The sequence below is a fragment of the Lygodium microphyllum genome, chromosome 8 (assembly GCF_053477565.2).
Source record: "Lygodium microphyllum isolate KBCC chromosome 8, Lygodium_microphyllum_v1.1.10, whole genome shotgun sequence".
Taxonomy (NCBI): domain Eukaryota; kingdom Viridiplantae; phylum Streptophyta; class Polypodiopsida; order Schizaeales; family Lygodiaceae; genus Lygodium; species Lygodium microphyllum.
In genome coordinates, this window is record NC_141142.1 from 114,788,845 (window position 1) to 114,816,842 (window position 27,998).

The 27,998-nt window shown below is 38.2% G+C and overlaps 1 pseudogene; it reads right to left on the reverse strand.

Moving 5' to 3' along the window:
- Positions 1-10,934: 10,934 nt before the first annotated feature.
- Positions 10,935-16,362, reverse strand: LOC148032759 (uncharacterized; annotated as a pseudogene).
- Between the last annotated feature and the right edge of the window lie 11,636 nt (positions 16,363-27,998).

Sequence of the window (27,998 nt, forward strand, 5' to 3'; positions counted from 1 at the left end):
AATGCTAATAGGAGACCTTGACAACTAGGAACCCGAACTTCAGGTCGATCCTAGTGGGTTCAGTCGTGAACGTTCCGTTGCGAGGTGGATTCGGGAAACCCTAGGCGACAAAACTCGGAACATTCCCTGGGAGTGCCGGGCAGCGATGCTTAGATTGTTTCTCGATAGACCGCTAAAAGAGTGCCTAGAAAGCCGATGGGCGGGCACCTCACATAAAGTGTGAGACTGATAGTTTCTTAGCAAAATAGGCCTCATGAAAATTTTTACCCTTAAGGGTCTTTATCTAACTCTGATTGAGAATATAAACTATAGAATTAATAGCTTCTATCAAAAAATAGTTAGGCAATCCCTTGCCCATACACCTTGCCATTTTCACAATGGTGTGATTTCAACATTCAACAACACCATTCTAATGAGTTGTATTAGGCATCATCAATTGATGCTTAATCCCTTTGCTCTTCCAAAATTCTTTATACTCCTTTGAGTTGAACTCACCACCTCCATCTATTCTGAATTTCTTCACATTTTACTATGTTTCATTCTCAACAAGTTTTAGCCAAATCAAATAAGAAGATTCCCCCAAGGTTTGTGTAGGTATTTTATTGCACAAGTTAGCATGCACTAACTCTAAAGGAGCCTTTTCTATGTTCTTTCTTTCTTATAAAAATGCCTTTCTCTATTTCTTGCCCATCATACAACCTTCACATGGTTTTTTCATTTTAGTAATTGTAAGTAGATGGGCAACCATTCCTTGCTTATGCATCTCCTTTAACACTACAAAAGTAATGTGACCAAATATTTCATGCCAAACTTTACTTATGCCCACACCAGCAGTAGGGTTGTAAAAGTGTTTAGCTCATATATGTCATTCCACCTTTCTCCTTTACTGACAGCTTTTCCAATACTATCAATAAAGTTTATGCTTGTCTTAGTGAACCTCACCTCATGGCCAAGATCAGGTATAGAACTAATTGATAATGAATTTCTCTAAATCTCTAGAACATACAACACAATTGAAATATTTAACCATTTGCAGAAACAAGGGAAATAGTACGTGTGCCCTCAACAAAGAATTTTGCATCATTTCCAATCATCACAATGATGGATTCTTGCAAAGGCCTCATAGAACTATATAGACCTTCTTGTTAGCCATGTAATAGGGGGTGCCACTATCCAATACCCATGAGTCAATAGTAGATATTTCTTACACCAAGAAACATACTTCCTCAATGATCACCATGGATAACTCCAAGTCTACCTTAGCTGTATTGACTATCTCCTTCCCTTTAGTCTTGGCGGTGCCATTCTTTTCCTACCTTCTTGACACAACAATCTATAATTGCATATCCTTTTTTCTTATAGCAGAAGCACTATCCTTGAAACTTTTTATTACACCCTTCTACTTTTTATCACCATTGGTAGAAGAACCATCTTTGTCTTTTGCATTACATCTCCACAAAGTTGCTACCTTCTCTAGCTTTAAGCCGTGACTTCTTCTCCATTAAGAGGGCACAAAATTCCTCAAATGTCAAAGCTTGGATCTCACTTGAGTATTTAGGGAAGTTAATAGTCGATCAAAATTTGGTGGACAAATTTGAAAACACCTCTAAGCTAGCTCCTCACTAGTCTTTTGCTTCCCAACACCACTAGTCTTTTGGTGGACAAATTTGTAGATTCTTGATCCTCCGAGTGATGAATGCTTCAGTTTTCTCTCCTTTAGCAAACTTATCTGCTACTGGTTGATTCTCCAAGTTCTGAATCCTTGTTTGATTTTGTGCTTTGTACTTACTCCTTAGAACATTCCAAGCCTTTGATACCTTGGTTGTATACTGAATCAAGGTCAAAAATTTGTCAGAATAGCTTGTAACTAAGGCACCCAATGCATCTACATTCCTTTGTCTCCAAGCTCGTAGAAGATTTGCATTTGGAGGAATTATAACAATCAAATTTGATAGGTCATGGATGGGTTGTAGTTTTGGGTCTTAGTTTTGGGTCTATTTCCAACAATGTCTCCAAAAGCTCACAAGATAATCAAGGATAGTTACAACTTTAAACTTCCACAAAGTGTAGTTTTGTGCCATATGACTTTCCTTTGCTAAAGATTGGTGGATGAATTCTCAATATTTGAATTGTCAATACAACACCACCACCACCTAATGCACTACCACCTAATTAGTGTAGCAAATGACATTTCTCCTCTTCACTGTTGAAGCCCTTACCTCTTGCATAATCTTTACCCCTCAAAGCCCCTAAGCTCTAAAACCACGAAGAAATTACATAGTGCAGTGAACAAGATCTGAGTAAAGAGTAGACAATACACAACAAATATTAGAAGAATAGAAACTACTTTAAATTTCAAATGAACCGGTATAAAGATAGCTATGTCCATCCATACGCTTCCACAGTGAAGCTTGGATGGTGATCCAAATAGATGATAGGCAAAGAGCTTAAGGCTAACTAGAAGAACTCTAACTAGGTAAAATATAAATTGTCAATAGCTTGAGAGAGATCTTTCTTTTAATAGCCCAAGAAGGTAGTCTAGTCGGCCTATTTGACTATATTATGAGCATTCCCTAGTCGACCAAGGAATATTATAGGGAATATTCATTTTCTCACATCCCACAAGTCCATGTATTGTGCCTCAAGTTGCTATTAGCATAACTACTCTATCTAATCCAAAGGCTAGATCCACAAAGGGCATCTTTTTTCCATTCAATCACATAGACCTCATCTAATATACAAGCCCAAGAAAATTCACTATATGTATATTCTCTATATCACAAGCATTCAAGGTCTATTTATAAATATCATTATCTAAGAATTTTCCCTTAATAAAGCATAACCCTTTTCTATTCAAATCTGTAAGTAACCCTTTTATATAGAATCCTTCTATATGTAAAAAATGTATACAAATGGCATTTTAAAAATCCCTTATGTTGAACCCATGTGATACATACATGTATGACTAACTTCCCCGGGTCTACAAGTCAAGTCCCAACCAATGTCTATCTATACTCACACATGGCTTCTCCCCCTAATTCGGGCCTTACAGCTTAGATCACCATGGATCATCAATGGAACCTTACAAGGGTGGGATATTGAGCATATCTACAATAATGTGTGGCCCCTTTTCCTTCTTCTTTTCTTTTATTTGGAATTCCATCCATTTGATAATTTGAGCATCAAGTTTTTTAATAGTAGAGAATTGGGTTTGTTGAGCATAGTCCTTCTCTTTCTCTTTCTCTTACTACTCTTTCTCCTTCTCTTGCATTTGGAAGTCCATTTATCTTGTGATTTGAGGAGTGAGCTTATGAAGAGAAGACTAAGTTTGATTCTCAAACTTATTCATAATATCCAATAATTCGCCATGTCTAATTGAATGTCTTGTTTCATGCTTATGTAAGATATTGTTGAAGCTATTATAGGCTCCCATTTTATATGAATCCTCTTCATAATTGTCCCAATAATGAATATCTTGTAAAATATTACACGGCGCAGCAAACAGAATCTGAGAAAGAGATAGAGAGTGCACAACAGATAAGAGGAGAATCAGTAAATTCTTTAACTCCAAACAACTGATACAAAGATGGCTCTGTCCACCCATGCGCTTCCACTGTGTGAAGCTTAGATGGCGATCTAGACAGAAGATAGGTGAAGAGCTTAAGGCTAGCTGGAACAACAACTCTGACTAGGTGAAAGATGAGTGATAGATGGCTGTGAAGGGGTTTAGCTTTTATAGCCCTCGAAGGCTGTAAGGTCGGCCTGACCGACCTACCATATGAGCCTCCACTAGTCGGTCAGGGAATATTCCAAGGAATATTCCCTTTACCATCGGGGGCCTTACAACTTTGAGCACCATGGATCATTGGTAGCACCTAATGAGGGTGGGGCATTAATCATATCTAACATATCTTTAGCATTAGCATACCTATAATATTTGATTTGCTATTGTAAATCATCATTAGCTTTGCCTTTACCCTTATTCCCTACCATTTTTAGAGTGCAATCCCACTAGACCTATTGACACTATTTTGACTATAACTTTTGATAAGATACTCTAATGTTAGAGCGTGTAGGATTGAAGGTCTATTATAGGGGTGAGAGATAGAAGTGTAGGGAGATTGAGAGATGGAAAATTTTAAAAAAAGAGAGTTTAAAATTTGAAAGATTTAATGGTGATCAATAGAGATGAAATCGAGTGACTTCATTTCATACAATTCAATAGAGCAGTCAATTTGCAATATATCTAATAGATCTTATAAATATGCCCAAGAGAAAGACACATGTATACACTTGGAATGATAGCCCAACACAAACCATGAGACTATGGCTTAGTATGCACACTAATATATGAACAATCTCTACTCAATATAATCCAAAACTTGTAGGTAACACCTCAAAATCTCATGCATACATCAATCTACCGAGATGGAACATGATAAGTGGCACCACTGTAGATAAGACACATCAATAGAAATAAATAAATCCTTGTAAATATCCTCTCTAAGCCTTCAAAAGCACTTTAGCCCTTCAGAACTGGATTTTGGGACTTGTTTTTGAAGTGTTTGAATCCATTCTTGGAGCGGAAAAGTGGCCATGAGGCATCAAGGACCAAATTTTCATGCAAAATTGAATGCTGGTGGATGGTCAAGCTAGAGTTTTCCTAAGTGGATTTTGATGCCAGGAATCCAATGCAAGTCTTCGTTTGTTGATCGGAAGCCGTTTGACCCCCCCATTTAATCCTCAAAAGGTTTAGCACTCTAAAGCAACTATGTGAGTCGGGAGGCAAAAAGTGCACGACGAGGTCAAGGTTTATAGATTTCGACATCACAGAGCCATTCATCCAATCGGATTGCAATTCTAAGTTTGTTTGCCCCTCCAAACAGGTTGAAAACCCTCACGAAGTAGTGTGAAAGTGGTTTTTTCAAAGTGGACATTTAATAAATTACATAAAATGAAAAAAAAAACATGCAAATTATTGCCCGACGGGAGGGGCATTTTTATTTTGTGCCCCATTTTTGGATGGATTTGTGTCTCTTCAATACACCCTGATCGAGAGAGAGAGAGAGAGAGAGAGAGAGAGAGAGAGAGAGAGAGAGAGAGAGAGAGAGAGAGAGAGAAGCATGATATACATGCCAAGAGCAAGATTTTGACTGTAAGCATGTGAAATATGATCAAGGAAATGAAATTCTAAATTCTCTCTTCTCTCTCCTATCCCCTCTTATTGCCCGTTCATATGCTTGATTCTATGAGAAAAGGGGGTGGGATTTGATGAAAGATACTGATGGAGTGATAGTGTTGGAGCGCAAAGGATCATAGATCGGGCTATGGAAGAGCGTCAACAACAGCCAAGAAAGAGCGTTAATGACCTCCCAACCTTGAAATACGAGTCTCAAAAAGCATGTTTTTTTATTATAGATTTTGGTTGAATTTGTTTGAAAATGGTGATCTTTGGTTGTTAAAGGTGTAATCTATCAAAGATGCTAAAGAAAATAAGAAAATTCAATTACATAATGATTTATACATAAAGCTGTGATTACGTGGCTTTAAGAAAAATTGTCAATTTTCAAGTTTTTGTGGTGTTTATGAGGTTCGTGTGGAATAAAAAATGATATAAATTAATTCTCAGTACACGATAATTTCAAATCAAAAAATATCATATTTTATGCATAAATAAATAAGAAAAATAAAAAATAAGCTTTTGTATTCAAAAAATAAGATTTATGTGTGTGGATTTGTGACATGGCTAGAGAATGAGGGATGAGCATTATATTTGTGTTCAAGTGGAGTCTTTATTGCTTTTATGAAGCAAAACACATAAAAAATGCTTCCTACACCTATCAACACGTGCATAACCTAAGCAATAGGGCGAAGGAGAGGCTTTTAGGGTGGCTAATTGCTGGTAAGATTCTAAATTCTGATCTTTTTCTTATGCATAGCATATAGAATGTTTATGGCTTAAGTTTCTAGCGGCACAATAATGCTCGGTGCTGACCCCCCTCAGCAGGAATGCAGCATTACATGTAGATTAAAATCATTAAAAGAAATGTCTTTGCACCTCACAATGCTGATTTCTAATGACAAAATGATTGATCACTATGGTTCGTACACAATTGCATTGCACGTAGCTCATGGTGTCATTATTAGATGCATTGCAATTGTATTCATGCTAAGCTATAAGTTTAGATTATTGGTTTCCTTGGGGACTATTTAGTGCAGAATATATATATCTCTCTCCTGGAACGTTTGAAAACAAGAGTGGAGTTTGAGACATACGTACTATTTGTGTCAGCCGGTCGTTAGATGCCTCCTCCAACAAACCTGGAGGAGTCCTTTAGTAGTCGACTGAAATTCATATCCATGCACATCACCATCCTATCTCCCCATGGGAGACCTTGAACTTAGTTGAACATGGGAATCTTAGTTCTACTTCACAGGGGAAGCGTGGACAATTCACTCCTAATAACAATCTAATGCCCACTTAAGAAAGACCACTTTGTAATCAATAAAAGGCAAAAGTGAGGTTAACACCGTGCTTGGTTCAAAGAGAGTGAGAAAAGGGGGAGAGTGTAACTTGATCCCCCTACTCATAAGGTAAAATCTCAGCTCCGACCCCCTAAAACAATATTAAACCTAGTAACTAATCCTATTGATATTGGGAGGGTCATGATTTAATCAGCTCTATCTAATGTTGAAAAGTTACGTGACTTATCACGTCCACCCAACCATAGGCGTCCAATTGTCAAGATCGAAGCATCCCACTTTCCTCAATGGGGTTTGCTTAGTTTTCTAATTAGCAAATCATACTACCACACTGTTTGGACATATAAAATCAACTTCCTTTTATTACTCCATTAAAGTGGGTCTGTTAAACTTGATCTTTGGCACATAACAAACAATTCAAAAATTAGATACTTTATTTCACCATCACTCTGTAGAGTGATACAAGACCGTATTTCCGTAGAAAGACACCGTCCAGCCTAGGATAGGACCTTCCAATCCCTCGGGATTGGGCAGTATGTGATCGCACTCCATTCGTGGTCAACAAGGAATTTACTGGCGCAGAGCTCCTCTAAGCTTCCCTCAACCTCCAAAGCCGTCCTACATAACAGGGCACTTACCACTCAACCCTTTGCCCTCTCAAGAGCTCGAGTGATCAAAAACCAAAAATACCTACCTCCTTGGGGAGTGTAGGACCCCCACCCACCACAGGTGAGTTTTTCCACACTCCATAGAGGGTCAGGGAGCATTGGGCTGGGAATCCCAATGTCCCAAACCACCACAATCCACAACTCATCTAGCTATGCAAGCCCGTAATCATAAGAGCCATAACTCATCATTCACAAATCCAAAAGCAGTCATAACCATAAAACATTTTTAACACATTTGTCAATGCGATGCATAGAATCTATCCCCTTCATCAATTTTTGTGTTCCTTCCTAAAAAGCAATTGATAATACTAACATGTTTTTGTAAGTTTAAGTACATTCTAACTTATCATAATCTATGTAACAAACTAACTTATCCCCCATTAGAAAATTGTAGAATTAATAGCTTGAAAAGTAATCCTTTTTTCAATGCACTAAACCTAATTATCTTCATTCAGTCATCCATCGTGATTACGCATTATGGCCACAACCTTGATTTGTTGTGGGATGGATGGTTCTTTGGTTTGAATGGGTTCAGAGTTAACATCCACTTGTGCTTCAACATTGTGTTGAGTTTCCTCAGCAGCAGCAACGACTTCCTTGCGTTGGGGAGCTCTCTGAGCATGATCTGGCCCAGCATCTCGACATCTCTTGGGAGCCATGGAAGAAGCTTGATGGGTTCGGACAGCGCTTCCGTGTAAGAGTGGAGAGAGAGAGAGAGAAAGAGAGGCTTGGCTAATTGCGAGAGAGCTTCATTGCATTAATAGCAGTAGAGAGACTTTTGCATAGATCGTTGTCTCTTTGACGTGACGCTCTACCCCTATTTATAAAGTAATGGGTGGGGGGGTAAAAGAGAAGGTGCCTACTTTTTGGCATTTTTTATGATGTCATCGACAACAAAGAGAGAACACTTTCTTTTAGCATTTTTTAAGAGTCATTGATGACACCAAGGAGGGGCCCGATTTTTGTAGCATGAAGATAAAAATTGACGAATACATGGGCGAGGACGCACTGTGTGACAGACGAACTGCGCATCGCGTGGCCATCACTCCAAGGCGCGCAACTAAGCCAACGACCAAGGCATAGACCTTGGCATCTTGGCCTTGGCATACTTGGCAATGGGCTACGAAGGCTTCATTGGTGCCATTGGCTGCGTGTACGAAGCTCCCACTAGCTTGTAGGAAAATCTTCTCAGGAGGTTACCAATCGCGATAGTGTTATCACCCAAGTGCACTTAAGTGCCAATGACTATCCACTAGGCTAGTTCTTTTTGTTGTTCTATACTAGAAACATAGTTTTAATAAGCTAGTCTTGGGAGGGTTTCCTAAGTCTCTCTTCCATGAACTGGCATATAGTACCTCGTTAATAATAATAATTCTCTTCATAAGTAGAGCCAATTTCATAATTTTTTTAAAAATGTGCAACATTAATCGATTTTCTTTGGAATGGATATGCATGGATCTTGTGATTCGACTGTCAAGTGGATATACTTGCTAGTCGTTTGATTTTTGGCAAAGGTGCCAGTCGTGTGCTAGTAGGTGCATATCCTGAGTCTCCTCAAAGTGAGAGAGCTCCTTTATCCTTGTCAAAATTAGATGCATTAGAGAAACCATCCGACAGTAGTGAGACTTCATCAAGTGATGAAACAAAAGAGAGGTCCACTACAGAGAGGATGTATACCAGCAGGTGACTCAAAATGAACCAATTGAAGCTCAAGATAGAATAAGAGACACAGATGTGATTAAACTCAATCTTAGAACATTGAATGATCCATGACCTATTAAATTAAGGGCTATGCTCAGTCTAGAAGAGAGGAGTGAAAGGTGAGAAGGATCGAAGCTTGCACACGAGAGCTATGGCGGGAAAGCAAGAGCAAAAAAAAGAGAGAGGCAAGAAATGGGAACTCCAACAGTCACAATGTGTGAACGGGCCTTCCTTTATTCAAAATGTCACTAAAAGAATAAAGAATAAAGTGACGGTGATGGGCGCCCGCCACCTGTAGTGTGCAATGGCGGTGACTGTCAGTGTAGTAATGCACGAGCAGCTAGGCAGAGGCACCTTTACCCCCAACAACCTCCCACTTAAAGGTGAATCTGCCCTAGTGAGGAGTGAAAAGAAAAAAGAAAAAAGACAGTACAACATGTACAACAGGATGAGAAAAGACATCATCTCATCCCACACCCATCAACCTCATGAGAAAGGCAAAGTGCTCTGTAGAGAGGCTTTTCATGAGCAGATCTGTAGGATTCTGGTTAGTTGAGATCTTGACAAGGTCAACAGACTTGTCCTCAACAACCCCATGTATGAAGTGATACCTCACCTCAATGTGTTTCGTCTTCGCATGGAAGACCGGATTCTTGGCTAATTGAATAGCACTCATAGAATCCGAATGCAGTGTAGGGATAGCATCAACACCAAGGTCAGCAACCAAACGACCCAACCAAATGTCCTCCTTGCAAGCCTCAGTGGTAGCTGCAACATACTCAGTCTCTATAGTAGAAAGGGTTGTGCATTTTTGCACCCTAGACATCCAAGAAATAGCACCTCCAGCATAACTGAATATATAGCCAGAAGTGGACTTCCTACTATCTGCATGTCCTGCATAATCAGAGTCAGTGTACCCCACGACTCCTGTATCTTGGTTGCCATAGCATATGCACATATCTGGAGTGCCCTTCAGGTACCTCATGATACCCTTCACGGCATCCCAATGCTTCTTGCCAGGTGTAGCCATATAGCGTGCCACAACACCAACTACAAAGGCAATATATGGACAAGTGGCTATCATGGCATACATAAGACTACCCACTACGGATGCATAGGAAAGCTTGGCCATCTCGGCCCTCTGCTCATCTGTCTACGAACAATCAGCCTATGATACCTTCACATAAGAAGGCAATGGACAGCCAATAGGCTTTACGTCCTGCATGCGGAAGCGCTCGACTTTATGAATGTACTCCCTCTGTGACAAGTAGAGGAGTCCCTGATGCATGTCGCATCTAATGCGCATACCGAGTATGGGAGAGGCCTATCCCAAATCTTTCATCTCAAAGCTCTTCTTGAGCTAAGCCTTAAGAGCATCTAGCTCATCACCCATGAGCTTTCCCTACTATCAACATATCATCCGCATAGAGTACCAAAATTAATAAAGAACCATCACGGGCTTTCTTCGTGTAAAGACACGAATCCATAGCACTCCTGCTGTAGCCCTGTGACTGCATAAAGGCATCAAACTTATGATATCGCTCCCTAGGTGCTTGCTTCAAGCCCTGCTTCAAGCCATAAATACTTTTCTTCAATTTGCACACTAGATGCTCCCTTCCAAGTTCTGCAAAGACCTTAGGCTACTCCATATAAATCTCATCATGCAAGTCCCCATATAAGAAATCTGGAGTTAAGCTGAGCAACCAAAGCCAATACTAAGCATAGGGTGGTCATCTTAACCAAAGGAGAAAAGACCTCATCAAAGTCCACACCATGCTCCTGCTTGAAACCCTTTGCTACCAATCTAGCCTTGTATACCGTCTTGGGGTGTCCAGGGGTACTTTTCAGCTTGTACACCCACTTGCATGGCAAAGCCTTCTTGCCCTTAGGCAAGGAAACCAAATCCCAAGTCTCATTCTTATGCAAAGAGTCTATCTCAAACTACATAGCCCTCCCCCAGGAGTGACTGTCACCCCTGCGCATAGCCTCATCATAAGTGAAAGGCTCTCGTGCATCTGTAACCAAGACATAATGCATCGAGGGTTGAAATCTATCAGGTGGATGTTTGTCTCTAGCAGACTGTCACATGGCAGGCTCTGCTGCCTGCCCAGCTGCCTATTCAACACCCTTGCCATGAGCATCTACTACAGTTGTAGGTTGTCCAACTGGCTGTGCGGGAGCTCTCAGCTCCTCTTGAAATATGACCCTATGGATCTCAACAACTCCCTCAGGCTGCCGATGCATCTTGTCTTCATGGAAGACTACATCATGACTGCGGATGACTTTCCACACCTGCGGATCCCAAAGATGATAACCCATCTCGCATGCATCCCCATAACCAAGGAAAATGCATTTGGCACTCTTAGGATCCAGCTTACTTCTCTTGTCCCTGGGCACATGGCAAAATGCCTCACATCCAAAGACACGGAGATGCGCATAAGAGGAAGGTTTTCCAGTCCATACCTCCTCTGCAACCTGGAAATCCAAACCACTAGAAGGTGATCTATTTATGTTATGCACAGCTGTACTAATTGCTTCAGTCCAAAAGCTCTATGGTAGGCCTGCATGACTAAGCATACTGCATACACACTCATGGATGGTTCTATTCATCCGCTTAGCCAAACAATTCTGGGGGGGTGTAGGGGGCAGTCAATTGACGCTTAATACCCCTCTCATCACATAACTGCTCAAAAGCACGTGAGACATACTCACCCCCATTATCTGTCCTTAGGCATTTTAGCCTATACCTAGACTGGTTTTCAACCAGTGCAAGCCATCTCTAAAACGCAGCCAAGACATTGAATTTTAGCTTAATGGGATAAGCCCAAAATTTCCGTGAAAAATCATCTATGAAAGTAGCAACATACTTTGCACCACCCATAGATTGACAAGGCATGCCCACAAACATCCGAATGTACCAATGCCAAGGGCTCACTCATGCATGACCTACCTGACTTCTTATGCGTAGACCTAGTCTGCTTGCCATAAAGACAATGCTCACATGAATCAAAACATGCATAATCAAGGGGTAGTAAGTACTGCAAACCAAAAAGCATTTTCATTTCCTTCAAAGACATATGGCCCAAACGGGCATGCCAAAGAGATACATGTGGGATAGAACCCACAAACAAAACATGATCAAGGAAAGAAGCGGATACAATCAAGGGATAGAGGCTACCAGCCTTGGCACCTCTCGCAATCACAAGTCTGCCTCGAGTGATCTTCCATGCAAAGTCTCCAAAAGATACATGATAACCTGCGTCATCAAGCTGTCCAGCTGATATGAGACTACATGTCAAAGCATGTACATGATGTACATCCTGCATAACAAAACTGCTGCCAGAAGGAAATTCCAGCCTAACATCACCAACGCCCACAATATCAAGAGATCTATCATCACCCAAGCGCACAAAGCCCGAAACAGTACGGTATGAATGAAACCACTCTCAGCAAGGTATCACATGAAAGGATGCACCTGAGTCCAAGAGCCAACACTGTGCATACATAGAGTGTATCTTTGTCATCTGCGAAGTACTAGAAGAACCTGCAAGGATATAATCATCATCAACATCCTTAGGCTGCATAACATTGATCTCTTCAATTTTAGCACTGGACTTTACAGGCACTATGCTGCGATTAGAAGACTTATCCTGCACTTTGTCTTTCCCCTTATCTTTGTGCCTTTCATTGTACAATTCATGGCATTGTGGCCTAATATGGCCCTTTTTCCCACAATGGTGACAAGTAACATTTGCATTCCTGCCACGGGATTTGCTACGTGACTCCACGAGACTTGGACTGAGATTTTTGAGAATCCCGTCCACGGCCACTGCCACTGCCATGCTTTCTATATCCATCATTCCTGCCTCTAACTGTCATAGCATGTAACACACGAGAGGCATCCAAATTCTTATGGTTAACCTCTTCCTACAAAAGAGCACTCTCAACATCAGATAATTTCAAGGTAGCAACAGAGGCACATAATGCAGTGCAGAATACATCCCATGACTCATTAAGAGTACCAAGCAAGAAAAGAGGAATGACATCCTCTGCAAAAGTGATGTCCTGCGAAGTCAATTTCTTGAGTATAGCATGGAACTGGCTCAAGTGAGTAGACATAGTCGCATTCTCCTTCATGTACAGATCCATAAGCTGCTTCAGCCAATACATCTGACTCGCTGGACTTTTCTTGTCATAGATATTCTTGATTTTATCCCACAACTTCCATGCACTCTATTCTTCCTCAAATACATTGTAATGAACATGTTTTGTGAGAGATAATACAATAGTGGACTTGCATAACTCATCAAGTTCAAACCATTCCTCATCTGGCATAGTTGCAGCAAATGCCCGCTGAACTTCAATGGTTTGATCTGCGATTTCAGCACCAACACCTGCCAAATCTGGCTCTTCCAGTAAGAGTAATTCGTACCATCAAGCTTAGTGATGTTGAAAATAGCATGATCAGTGGATGAACTCGCCATAATGCAAGCTGGAACAAACATCTCCATATTGATCCCATACATACTTCAAAGGCTTGAACATTGCTTCTACTCCCATCTTATTTGGCCTATATATGAATTTGAGTCGATGTGTATGACATTGTTCTTGGCCCCAAATCATGAAGAAAGGATACTTCCTTTTTGCATGGATCTCCAAGCACTTAATAACTGCCATGACATTCTTATGTAAAGCTGTTGACCAAACTCCCACTTGGAATCTTGCCAATAAGGCTTCAAGAAACTCCATACATCCTGGTCGAAGAACAAGCCATTGCTTTCCCATTTGAAAGCTTTGAAACCTTTTAGACTTAGCAAAGCATCGTTGTAAAAGAAGACCATTGATATCAAGTATTACGCATAATTGTGTTGCATTTCTTATCAAGAAAACATCAATCACATCATCGTGCTCTACTATTGTTGAATCTGTTAGATATCCAACCATAGATTTCTTAGTTGAAGTTACAAAGAAGAAAAAGAAGCACATTAGATTAATTTACTTCCTCATCATTCTACCTAATGTTTGAGCTATAAACTGGCATAGAACACTAAAGCAATTTAACTTCACATTGATAAATACATAAATAGGTACTACTTAAAAAATGATGTCTTAAGAAAAGAGACATTTGACCATGTGGCCAAATCTAATCAAAAGTAATATCATGAGGTGAAAAAAATATATATGACGATTTTTTTGAAGCAAAATCTATTCTAATAAAGTTATTTTTCCATACCTACTTTTTATCGCTAGTTATAAGTATACTTGAGATTCTTGTAATTAGTTGCACAAATTATATTATCATTATAATATTTAACATACTCAGTTTTTAAAAAGACCTTCAAAATGGAATGTACAAAGAAGATGTTTATTAGTCCTAATTATTAAAAGAAAATTTAAACATGATACTTTTGACCATGTGACCAAAACTATGTCACATATAAGTGACACATGACAATTTAATTGAGATAAGTTATACTCTATTTGAATAAGTTTTCATAGTTTCTTCTTAAGGACTAACCATTCTATTTTTGAACTAGTTATATCCCATAGATATTTAAACTCACGAATTGTAACAAGGATTTTACCTTAATATTCCATATACACATCTCAAAAGATACATTGGAGAGATTTATTTGTTGCAATATTTATTACTGAGGTAAAACTCCTTTGGGAGGTGCAATGGATCTTTTTTGGGGTGTGCAATATATTGTTGGCTTTCTTATCCTAAGGTACATGCATAGACATACACTAGTGATGTAGTGAAAGAGGCTATAAGAGATAAGAGATTTGACCATGTGGACAAATCTAACCAAAATTAACATGACAAGATCATAACACAACACATATAAGAGTTTAATTGAAATAAGATCTAAAATAGACTTAAGTAAATTTTGCATAGCTAGCTCAAACTTTTCATTATGATAAGTATTCTTACACACTAGATTACAATTAAATAGTTATCCTTGCAAAGGATGATAAATTTTAATGAGCTCTTTAATACTGATTTGGTAAAATATTTACTTAAATACATTTTTTAAACCAAACATACTTGGTACCTTTTATAAAAAATTTAAAAACCAAAGACATAGTTTCTTTAATTAATATCATCAAAGAAAGAAAATATTGCAAATGCTAATGGAAGTAACTTCTCAAGAAAAAAATCAAAATTACATCAATGTGTCTTTCTTGATGAAAGGAGAAGGAACGGAGTTTAAACACCTGGAGTAGCCCTTAATTTCTCTTTCATAATTAGACTTGCTATATCTTGGCTTGATTCTTCTATGCCCTCGGGTGGTACTTCAAGAACTTGGACTTTAGTAGAAGTAACCTCTTAGGAGTTTGAATTTTGTTTGGCACTCTCATGGACCCTCCACAATTGTGCTTCAACCTCTCTTTGCTCTTGAATGTTGCAAACCACTGCAATAGTCTTCATATGATTTATCAATGCCACCTTAGATGCAAGTCCACTTGCATATACATCAAATACAACCTCATGAGCATCATTGAATGCTTTGATTGTAGTTTCCATAACTTTCATTTTCTTTCTCAAAATGTCCTTTGCAATCCTTTGTTCTTCTTCAAGATATTCATCATTTCACTCCTTGTCCAAGCCTTCAAAGTCCAAAATGGAAGGCTTGTTGACATTGTTTATATATCGCTCAAAATTGATGAAGCTTTTCTCCATGGTCACTAATGTCAAAACCACAAAAGAATCTATAGATCCAAAAGCAAACGTTCTATCCATTGATAGGAAGTCAACACTACCAACTAGCATGCGATACTTGCAAGAAATGCTTTCAAGAGCATTTTCCAAAGCTGCCATTTTCTTTCGATCAAGAAATGATAACAACATGAATTTTTTAGGTTCACATGTCATTTGTAGTAGAGTGGATACAACCTTTCTAAAATTTATAGAGTCCCATTTCATTCCCTCAACCCCATGTGCTGCATCTAGAACAACAACCCCAATGGTAATTGGATCTCTATAAACATTATGTATAAGATCAAAGGTTTCTAGATTGCATCCGACAACATATACACGCCAAGGGGAAGTAGTGGAGGATTGAAGAGGATTTTACTTTTTCCCAATTAGGAAGCTCACAATATCTTTTACTGCATTTGGTAGGGACCCTGCACCAGCTCCACGTGTGAGCTTCTTTGATACCCAATCATTGCAAATGCCTAAAATCTTTGTGTAGACTTCATCATTGATATCATAATCATCAACAATCTCTTCCCAAGTCTTCATCACAGCGCTACTTTCTGGAACTGAAGCATTGAAAAGAGTGACTAATTCCTCCTTTAGGACCCTATCTTGCTTGATTTTCTTAGCCCTTGTTTCCATGTCAATCATATCTTCCTTATCCCATTTGTTTCTAAGAAAAAGGATATGACCTTCATTGATCTCCTCTTGTAGTGTAAGGATGTCTCCATCCTTTAAACCCATAAGGCAACGAAATGCAGCAGGAGAAGGTTGCCTTCCCTTTTTTCTCGAACTCTCCTCTTGGGATATAAGTTCACCTCTAGAGTATCTCTTCGTGATTTTGATCCAACTATCAAATATTTCTTGGGAGCTAACAATCATATGGCAATCTCTAGATGCACAATTTTCTCCAATGTATGCCACAAATCTCTGCAAAAAAAAGATCAAAATAGTGAGCATAGAACAAAAGAAAGAGCATCACACTAATCTTCACAAAAACAGAAGGTAAGCTTATATGTGATTACCTACCATGGTACTCTTTGAGAGCGTGTCTTAGAAAGCACTTGTTGGGGTTTTGGTGGAGAACCAAATGCTAGCCACTGATCTCTTAATTGTTGAAGTTGCTCAACATAAGGGGCATTCTTCATAACATTATGTGATTCCATATTTGTCATTCATGAAAGCTCAATGCACATTTCCGCAGGACAATCAACTAATATTCTAGCATTTCTTGTGGTGTATAAATGCTTGGTTGCTAGACAACATGTAGTATTACTCTGAATATATATCTTTTCTACATGAATTGAGTGAAGCCCTGATATAATCCAATAACTATAAGTGTCCAACTTATTAGCATCCACCTCATCACGATGCATGGGTCTCTTTTGATTGTTGTCTTGTACAAAAGGCATAAGATATGCTGTTGTTGCTGGGTTCATGGGAGTCTTTATGAAAGATGTGGTTAGCTTCTCTACATAATCCCAACATAGTGACCTATAAGCATACAAAGGAGGTGCCTCATAACACCTATCAACGAGAATAGGAAATTGTGTTGTTGGACCAAATGGTGTTTTTCAAACATGTGAAATCCTTATTCTTCGTTTTTTCCCTTATTCTTAACTATTTCAGAAAAATCGAATGTTCTTTCTACTCCCTTGACCTCAAGAGAAATTATTGGCTTTGCAGGTGTAACTTCTAACATGGAAGGTAAAGTGGCATCATTCTTAGTAGTGTTAGCAACCATACTAACAATAAGAGCTTGTGACAAGGAACTTTGTTGAGGTGATTTTGACTTTGAGCTTGTGGGATTCCATGAATTATTTCCTTCTTGAGGAGAAGGTGAAGATCTCAAGTCTATTTGTTTATCTTGGAGCTTCATTCTTTTGTTGGGGCGATCACATTTTCTTGATAGGGAAAGTAGCTCACTATTTTGAACAACTTGGAATGCTTATATAATGTCTTCTATGCCCTTTACCTCCTCAAATAAGGTCCATCCCATTGTTTTCAAAGAGTATTTTTCATCCTCTTTAATCCGGGCAAAGTGAAATGACAAAGGATCAAGTTTGTATACTACATTTTTCCCCTTGATCTTAACAAGATTACATGGTATTCCCTCTTTCCCAGCACATCCATCTGTTATCTTCTCTATGACACCATCTTGTTGAAAAAATGCAATATCACTCTTCAAAGTGAATAAGAGAACATTGTCAGCCCTTTTTCCTTGACTATCATAAACATCCACATACCATGGATACACAAAACCACCACTAACTCCATCAATGGTTTGGGTCTCCTTTTTGGATGTGCTATCTTTCTTTGCCATTGAATAGTTCTACAAAGAGAAAAAGTTGTTAGACAAAAGTGGATTTAAAAATATTCAAAATTCACAAAACCCAAATAAATGTATAAGATTTCTAAGTTGAAAATTGAAAACACAACAACACAAGATTTTACGAAATACAAGAAAAATGTACTCCAAAGGGACTCTTCCATAAAATGAAATATTAAAATTTGAGATTAAGTGTGGTATGAGATCCAACCATAAATATGTGTGCTTATGTATCAAATCTCATGGATTATCATGGCCCTAAGTTAGCATAATTATGTTTCTCTTGCAAGAATCATATAGTAAAAACTTTGCCATGGACTTCGGTGAGAATATCAAATTCTATTAATAGTGAGACTTGACCATGGGCTTAACCAAATGGTCAAGTGATAATGAAATGTTGAGTGTGAGTGTGGTATGAGATATAGTGAAAAATCATTGTGGTTATGTAGAAAATGTCATGGATGATTTTGTCCCTAAGTTAATATTGGATTTCATCTCCATGTAAGTTTCCTATGCAAGGATCATACTCTAGGAACTTTGCTAAGATTTTTGGCCATGTGGTCAAATCCTATTTAATCAAAGAATGAGATTTAGTCCAATATCAGATCCACCTATATATCAATGTGGTTATGTAGCAATCTCACAATTCCATTTGGCCCAAAGTTAACATTTTAATTACTGCACATGTAAGTTTCCCTTGAAATGAGCTATATTGTAGAAACATTGTCATTGGTTTTAGCCATGTGGTCAAATCATATTTAGTCATAAGACTTATCTATCAAATTAGAAACTTTGCCATGGTTTTTTACCATAGGGTTCTTAAAGGCTAGTTAAAGAGAGGATGCAGTTTATTGTGATATGAGATTCACATATAAACAAATATAGCTATGTAGCAAATCCCATAGATATCAATATAAGATAAAGTGAAAAACACTTGAAAGGTGGAGATTTGACCTCATGGCAAAACCTACAAGATAAGACGATTTCTATAAAACTGATTTTAACCATATGGCCAAATCCAGTTTCATAACCATATGAAGAAAGTGATTCATTTGTTGTAACATGTTGTGAAATTGGATTTGACTATATAGCCAAATATTGTTTTATAATGGAATGAAAAAGTGGTCTCATGGTTTGCAAGACTTATGAGATTAGATTTGATCATATGGCTGAACAAAACAAGAATGGGGGATTCTTGGATGCTATCATTGATAACAAAATGAAAGATTTGACCATATGGCCAATTTTTATTTTGTAGTGGAATGGAAAAAGTGGCTAATTTGTGGCAAAATGATATGATATTTATAGGAAGTTATGAAAAATTGAAATGAAAGAAATGGTTTATGGAAACAAAGTGGTTTGTTTGTTGCACAACAAGTTTTGATCACATGGCGAGACTTCCTATAAATATAGTACGTAGGTAATCAAGGAGTTCCAAGTAGAACATGGTCTTCCTTTTTTGGAGATAATATAGAAGATGTTTTTCTTAGAACATTTTTTCATACAACCAAATCTAGCATACCCAAAATTTGTGTGATTGAACCCACCATAGATTTAGTCTTAATTTTTTAGGATCAAATTCCAAAAAAGTGGTTTGTTTGTTGCAAGACAAGATTTGACCACATGGCCAAATTATAGAAAGTAAGGAATTCTAAGTAGAAACTAGCCTTTCCTTTTGGAAGTAAGCAAGGGTTGATAATATAAGAAAGCATTTGACCAAATGGCAAAATGTCATTCTTGTAGTAAAATGAACAAAGTGCTTGATTGGTTGCAAGATATTGTGATACTACAAGAGTCCTTAGTTTGGCCAAGAGATAGCTTAAGGAGAAGATTTGGCCACACGGCAAAACCTCACAGTATATTGCAAAAAAGAACATAAATTACTTCTTAGATTATAAGAAAATATTTAACCTCATGGCCAAATCTCAAATTGTATTGAATAAAATAACAAAAATTACTTCTTATATTGCAAGAAATTTTTTGACCATATGGTCTAATCTAAATTGATGAAAGATCATGATATGTGTTGTTAGAAAATCAAATTACATCCTATGGCAAAATCATATTGAGTATTTGTAAGTATTGTATAGCCATATGCTTATTGCAAAATTATAAAGAGTGTAACCATAAAATCTGATGGTAATGCTTTTACTATGAAAATACAGTATAATGGAAAGTTCTATATAGTAAAGTATAATACAATGTATAAGAACTTGATAAAATGATCTAATATTACGGAATGATACAACAAATATGAGGCTAGGTTTAGCCTTGAGGCAAAATCTTGAGGTATATAGCATCACAGAATAGAAAGAAAGGCTAGTATTTTGAAAGCACTCATCATTGATAAAAGCATTGCACAAACCATTTATTCCATATTCACATCTAAGAGACTTTTTTCAACATTACACAAATCATATAATTCATATTCATAACAAAAAGAGTATTTTCAACAGTGCAAAAAGTCATGTTTTCAATATTGGCGTAGAGTGAAGCTATCACTTCCAAGGTAGTGGTTGGACAATAAAAAACACAAGCGCTCCAAGAGATCAATCAAGCAATCGAGAAGAAGAAGAAGACATTGAATTCTCAAGAGTGAGTGCCTAATCTCATTGCTACAGAAATACATATTGCATTTATTTTTCATACATGATTCTTATTTAGAAAATGCTTTTGGTGTTTGATCTTAATATTATTCAATACTAATCATACAAAAGAGTAGTAGTGTGATTTGTAGTAATTGTATGGATTGAAATGGTCATAATCAATGTAGTTTAACTCAAAATCGGAAATGAAGTAGGGAAAAGTTGAAAACCAGTTGTAATTAGTAGGTCAGTAATGTGTGCCAACATAACAGAAATCACCTGTGAAGTAGAAGCAAGCACGGTGTGGACTGGCGATCATTCACTACCTTGTTGAATTGCTGAAGCCTTGGAGCAAGATTTGTGATTTGAAGATGCACATAGTTTTGGTCATAATATCCTGATTCGAACCAGAAATTACATTGCACAATCTGTTTTGGTTTGAGAAAATGAAACAGTGGAGAGTAGTCAAAGAAGAGGAGGGGGATAGAACCACCAAAGATTAGGGCTGCAACGCCTGTAGTGAGAGACGGGCGACAAGAGCAGAGATAAAAATGCAGAGGATCAGAGATGCGAAACCTGCAACTATAAAAACGCAACAGAGAAAATGCTTAGGTTAGAGAGTTGCATGGAAGAGAGAGGGAGGGGAAGAGAAACTCATTTTGAAAAATATCATGATTAGTTGTAAAGACCGACTCATGAAACGAATCATTTAATGTATCAAGCTATTCGAATAACCATAACTTGTTACGGAATACGAGTAGATTTAGATCTTATATTTGTGTCCATTTTTTAATTTTATTAAAGATTTCAAGTCGCGATTTTTTCAAAAATCACGTAATGGCTATACCGTCGGCCCGTCGCGGTCTACCGGCAGCCCCTGAACCCCACAGGGGGGCGTTGCCCCCCAGACCCCCCATTGGGGGCGTTGCCCCCAAACCCCCACTGGGAATGTTGCCCCTAAACCCCCACCGGGGGTGCTGCCCCCAAACCCCCGCTGGGGGTGTTGCCCCCAGACCCCCACAAGGGGGCACTACCCCCAGGACCCCTCCCTCCTCGTTGGGGACGTTGCCCCCAAACCCCCACACCGGGGGCGCTCCCCTCGGACCCCCACTAGAGGCATTGTCCCCCAAACCCCCATCAGGGACATTACCCCAACCCCCTACTAGGGGTGTTGCCCGCATACCCCCACCAAGGGCCCTACCACTTAAACCCCCCATTGGGAGCTTTGCCCCCAAATCCCTACAATGAGCGCTATCTTGAAACCCCAACTGGGGGCATTGCTTCCAAACCTCCACCGAGGAAGACATTCCCCTCAAACTCTTACTAGGGGCATTTCTCCTAGACCAGCTCCTTCCCCCTCGCCCCTCCTTAAGAACCCACCATTGGGATATTGCCCCTATTTCCACATCTAGCGATTTTTCCTACATACTCTCTATCCTACCCTACTAGAGATTCTACTCTCGAACTATCACTAAGGTGGGTTCAAAATCCTCAATGATATTACACATTACATATTAGATACATTTAATATACATAATCTAACAAAATATGATTTAATATATTTGAATTATATTCATTAATTATTGATAAATTAATTTAATATATATTTTTAAAATATATTTTGATAATATATTCCATAATATGCACATAGAACGATATACTAATATAACATGATCTAGACTAAAATAGTATAGCTTAAAAATAAAATGTGATATGATATGTTTTACTATTATCAACAAGTAGGTAATATAAGATTTATAAATATTTAACCATGATAAAAATTATCTTTCCTTCTCAAATAGCTTCTAATTGATGCTAAAATTTTCTCAATATTTATAACTTTGTGTCATAGTGAATTAAATCTCCTATTCTTTAGAGGTCATTGTGATTTCAACATTTAAGCACAAGGTCAAAGTTTCTCAAAAATATATTTATCCTTGTTGTCATGTGGAATACATGAAATAAAGGTTTTGATCATTTGATCAAATATTTTCCAATGGAGATCACAGAAATTATTTATTCTTGTTGACGTACAATAAAGGCTTTGAACATTTGGCTAAATCTTGTTCTATGGACATCACAAAAAATTATTATTCTTACTATCATCTAGGTTAAATATATGTTTTGACCATATGGCTAAATCTTTTCTTGTGGATATCACAAAGAATTTTAATCCTAAGTCTTGTGTAAAATAGTTGCAATAGAGGTTTTGACCATCTAGCTAAATCTTTTTCCATAAAGATCACAATGAACTTTTATCCTTGTTATATGTATTTGGCTTGAGTTTTGACCATTTGGCAAAATATTTTTCTATGGAGACCACAATGAGCTTTTATCCTTTTTGTCATGTGAAATACATACAACAAAGGTTTCAATCATTTGACTATGTTTTCCCCTATGGGGATCACAAATAATTTTTATATTTGCTATGGTATGGAATACATGCAATAGATTTTTGACCAGGTGGCTAAATCTTTTCCTATACACATTATAAATAATTTTAATCATTGTTCTCGTGTTGAATAGATATAGTACAAGTTTTGAACATCTGCTATATCTTTTCCCAATGAGAACACACAAGGAAGTTTTTGCTTACTCAAAGAGTAGCTAATAAAATAAAGTAAAATCAAGGCAACTAAAAATAATAGAAGAAACTTTTCTTATTTACTTTAGGGTGGCACAATTCATGAGAAAGTTTGTTTTTGGCCATATGGTCAAATACCCTTCTTTCTGTACGATGTTTCCATTAATACTTTCTATTATGGAAGTTGGACTCATTCTATCTAATGTTTAAGTACTTTTTTTGTTTCAATGAAATTTGATACTTCATTTTATTTAGCAATTTCATCACTATTTTCTTCTTTCTGAGAGGTGACAACATACAAATGATAAAATCTCCATTTTCTCACTTGTACAGGTATCATGAATAACGAATTTTATTTTGGAGAAACTGTGAATTTGCTAGTTGATCATGAGATTGTTGCACTTGGTAGAGTGCATGCAATACATCCAAATGAGACATGCCATGGAGAAACACTTGAAGATGGATATATTTGAGTGGCTATTAATAAATGTTTAAATGTAGCAGCGTATTTGCCATTCCCAACAATTGATGCAATGAAGGTTCATGAAGCTGTAGGTGGTTTTGCAAAATGGGGAAAGAAAGATGTGGTGGTTGTTTCAAACTCAATAACAATTCATGACAGAGGAGATGATTACGAATCAGTCCATGTCTTACCTTCTAAGGATATTGATGTGCTTAGCATTCGTGAAAGTTGGAGAGAACGTAGAGTGATGCTATGGACAGAAGGCAACACTATGTGTGTTGGGACAAGGGTTATATTATTGGCTTTTCCATATGATGTGATAAACTTTGAATTGCTAGGAGAAGAGGATGTTGGTGTGGTGGTAGATAAAGCCCTTGATCAAACCACAAGAACATACATAGATGACAACCTCCACTGTGTCACTTTGGAAAGATGGCCTATTAAACAAGTCACCTTTGATAATGGAACATCACTACTACAGCAACAATCATACATGCAATTTGTCTCTATAAATGCTGGTGCCAAAAACATGGAAGATACCAATGAAGATTATGTTTCTGCAAAAAAATCAATTTTTGTTCAGAAGAGATCATATTGTATGGTCAATAGAAAGCCTCGAATTATTGCCCCTAAAGGTGCAAACTTGAGGACTTCTATGGACTCCATTTCATAGGTTTCCATGATTGATTGTTGCCTTGTCAATTTGCTGATAGAGAAACAATGCAACAATTACGTAAATACTTTTGGGGATTGCAATTTGAAGATTGCACAAACTATGTTTATGACAAGTTTGAATCATCATGCAAGATTGATTACTTGGGAACAAGGAAGTACAGCTTTATCTTCAATGGACAAGTGGTGTGTGGAAGGGCATGGTATGAGATTCATGGAATCCCAAATACATCTTTTTACAGGTACAAAACACAATTTGAGCATGGCGTGAGGAGGGCAATGCATGGAAACAAGGGGGTAATAAGAGCAGCTTGGGATCACACAGAGATGGGAAGAGCCATCCTTAGAGACTTTGTTAAGAAGAATGCAGAGCAAATGCCACACAAGAGTAGAACAATGCAAGATGGATCAAGGGAGACAATTGGTCATCCCAGATTTTTACAAGCAAGTAGATATATGGGTAGAAGTAAATACAACATTGAGTGGTATTGGATGTAAGCAAATGTCCTTGTCCACCTTCGATCATATTTGGAACACGAAATTCAAGCATGTAACCTTAGCAAAGACAAGTGAGTTCTCCAAATGTAGTATTTGCTCAGAGATCAAAGAGCAACTTGCAGCAACAAAGTGTCTTCAAGAGCGAAATGTGCTTCTAAAGAAGTGTCAATATCACATGCTACATCAACAAAGTTGTCGGAACATATACTACAATTGGCGCTTGGCCTCAGCATTAGATCCAGGTAAAAACTTGTGCATCATACATGATAAAATGGACCAGCAAAAGACAGTTATCCCCATGTTAAGGCTTTGATCAAAAGAAACTGAAAGATCTACTCAACTACCAGTTTCTTTAACAAGCATGATTACACATGGACATGGAGAAGGTAGATATGGACATTTCTCACTCGATCTATGGCCTCATGATCCTAACTTCACAATTGCCTCATTGTCATTGTGCTTTAGGAACTTGGAGCGACTACACATGCATGCAAATGGTGATCTACAAGTAGATGGAATGCTAAGATCAGCCTCTGTGCTACTAAATGCCCTCAACTCAAAAAAAGCACTAGACCACCATCAAGGTGTTGCACAAAATAAATCATGCATGGAAGATAATACACCATAGGATGACCATCATCATTTCAAACGATTGCTAGAGAGCTTACTTCTTCAACTTGATAATTGTGGGTCAGAAAACAAAAATCGCTATCTCTTTGCATATCTATCATTTCTCGTTGCACGAGGAACATTCAAGATGATCCAGCTTGGGTTTCTCATGGTGGATCATACACATGAAGACATCGATGCAATGTTCAGCAAATTTTCAGAGAAGCTAAGGATGAGCATGACCTTCACTTTTCCTCATCTTATGCAACATTTTCAATCATGCCAGATGACTAGTCCTACACCCTTCTTATTGACATATGTGCCTGACTTTAAGAGACACATTGAGGGATACTTGTGTGATTCGAAAGATGCACTTGTTAGTCACTCAAAACCTCTTCAATTTTGGTTTTATATGCAAGGAGATACACCTGTCATGCAATACAAGATGCATCCAAAGTCCCCATACTGGTTACCAAGAGAAGGTGGCATTGAATTATGGAAGAGAGACCTTGCAGGAAAGCCTACTCTTCCAAAGGGTGTTCCAATGTTACTGCCCATGTTTGAGTACGTTAAGGATCATCAAGAAGTAGTAAGTGGAGTTAAAGATTATTTGAAGTATTGGGAAAGATGGTCAAATGTACAAGGACCTGAAGCAGAGTTCACAAAGTTTATAACACTAGTGATTGATTATTGGAAACATATGATCTACGTTCTTCAAACTCCAAATGTCCAAGAATATTTATTTTTCATAGATTTTTGGCCAAGAACACAAAGTGATGTAGCCAATATAGATATAGATAATGCAGATGACTTCATTGGATTGGAAGAGTTGAATGATCACTATTGTGGTCCTCTGAGCAAATGACCCAAACATGCATTTGAACCAATGCTTGATGTTAAGAAAGATGACTTTGTGCTTGTTAGACCTTCAGATCTAGTATATCCAATATGGCTTGGTGTTGCACAAAGTGAGGTCGATACAAATAGACATTCCAAAAACTTCAACAAGGTACGTATACAATATTGGGCACCAGTTTGTAGTCGTCAAAATGCTATAGATGCAAAGGTGTATTTTAATTGTTGGGATAAATATTGGATGTGCAACAAAAAAGATCCTGAATGATGGGAAACAATAGATAGCATTGTCTTCACTTGGATGAAGAAATGTAGAAATTCTCCCAAAAATTTTAAAATTCCCCCAAAGGTTGTATTGAAGGCTAAAGAAAGTCTACAAGAATCCATCGACTGAAGATTTTCCTTGAATATTTCAAGGATATTAAAACTAAGGTGTTTATTAACACCAACTTTTTCAGTTTTTTTCAATCTCTTGGAAACAACCATAAGCAATAATATATTTAATTGCACCAAGTTCCAAATTAATGAAATTCCCAAAATTCATGAAATCCATTTTGATTTGGCTTTCCCATATTGATGGAAAATTCCCAAAATTCCCTCTTTTCCCAAACAAAAACAGGAAGCACAACAGCAGTCATCAAGGGCGGCTGCTCAATCCCAATCTCTATCTCCATCTAAGCTTCCAAATTTCCAAGAGGTGGGACATGACACCATCCGTAGCTCTCGGCCCAATGATATGCCTGTGCAACCTAATGTGCCTAGCTCAACTCATGCTCTCGGCCCAAGGATATGCCTGTGCAACCTAATGTGACTAGCTCAACTCATGCTCGATCTACACAGGTGAATGCTCAAAGGGCAACAAAAGACACGACCACTTCTGATCACCCTAGGGACTTGACACCGCAATCCACCAAGAGTAACCAACACACTAGACTAGCCACTACTACTTCCAACCAGGGATCACAGCAGTCACAGCCCTTGGACATGACAACGCCCCTTGTGGAACATGTCCTTAGTAGTCCCCTTGGGGAGGAGGTGCCGCAACCAGCATCCTTGACAACTCTAGCACTTCCAAAGCACCTAAATCTTAGGCTTGAGGAGAAACTTCTCAAAGATGTGGCCAAGGAGATGGCGCATCTGACCAATCAACCTAGCAAGGCTGTCCAGCAGGGTGTAGCTATGTCCCATCATGAGAACACACCAGAGAAGGGGAAATTTGAGGCCCAACCAAGCACATCAACGGCTGACCTAGTTCAGGGTTCTGAGTCATTAAGTTATGCACCTTCACTGACCAAGAAAGAGAGGAGAAAACAACGAAAACAATAGTAGTTACAGGTGACTGTGGACCCCAAGAACATTGAGACCAAGAGCGCTGGAGAGCTAAGGAATAAAGCATCCAAACCATCCACCAATGAACCCATTGATGTCTCTCCTAATAGTGGTGAAACCTCAGACACATCTGTGTGTTCTGAAAAATCAAAGCAGCCATTACCATCAACGGTTGCTTGCAACACTCAATCCACCGACAACAGAACTCACATTGACCAATCAAGAGTGGATATAACACAGTCACAACAGGGAGACAAATCTATACCAGCCACATCCGAGGAGAACCATGACAAAATAGCAGCAAAACCTCATGAAAAATGCACAATCCCCGAGAGCATAAGCAATCCTAGCGTTGACCAATCCTGCTCATCTAGGCCTGAGCCCCCAACTATGCTAAAGCCTAGGCAAACTCCTAGAACTTTGCATTTAAGCTCAAGGTGTTCGCATGTGTCTATGTCCTTACGGACATAGGCGCATTCCCTAAGGAGCAACTTGGAGAATACTTGCCATTTTTCCTAT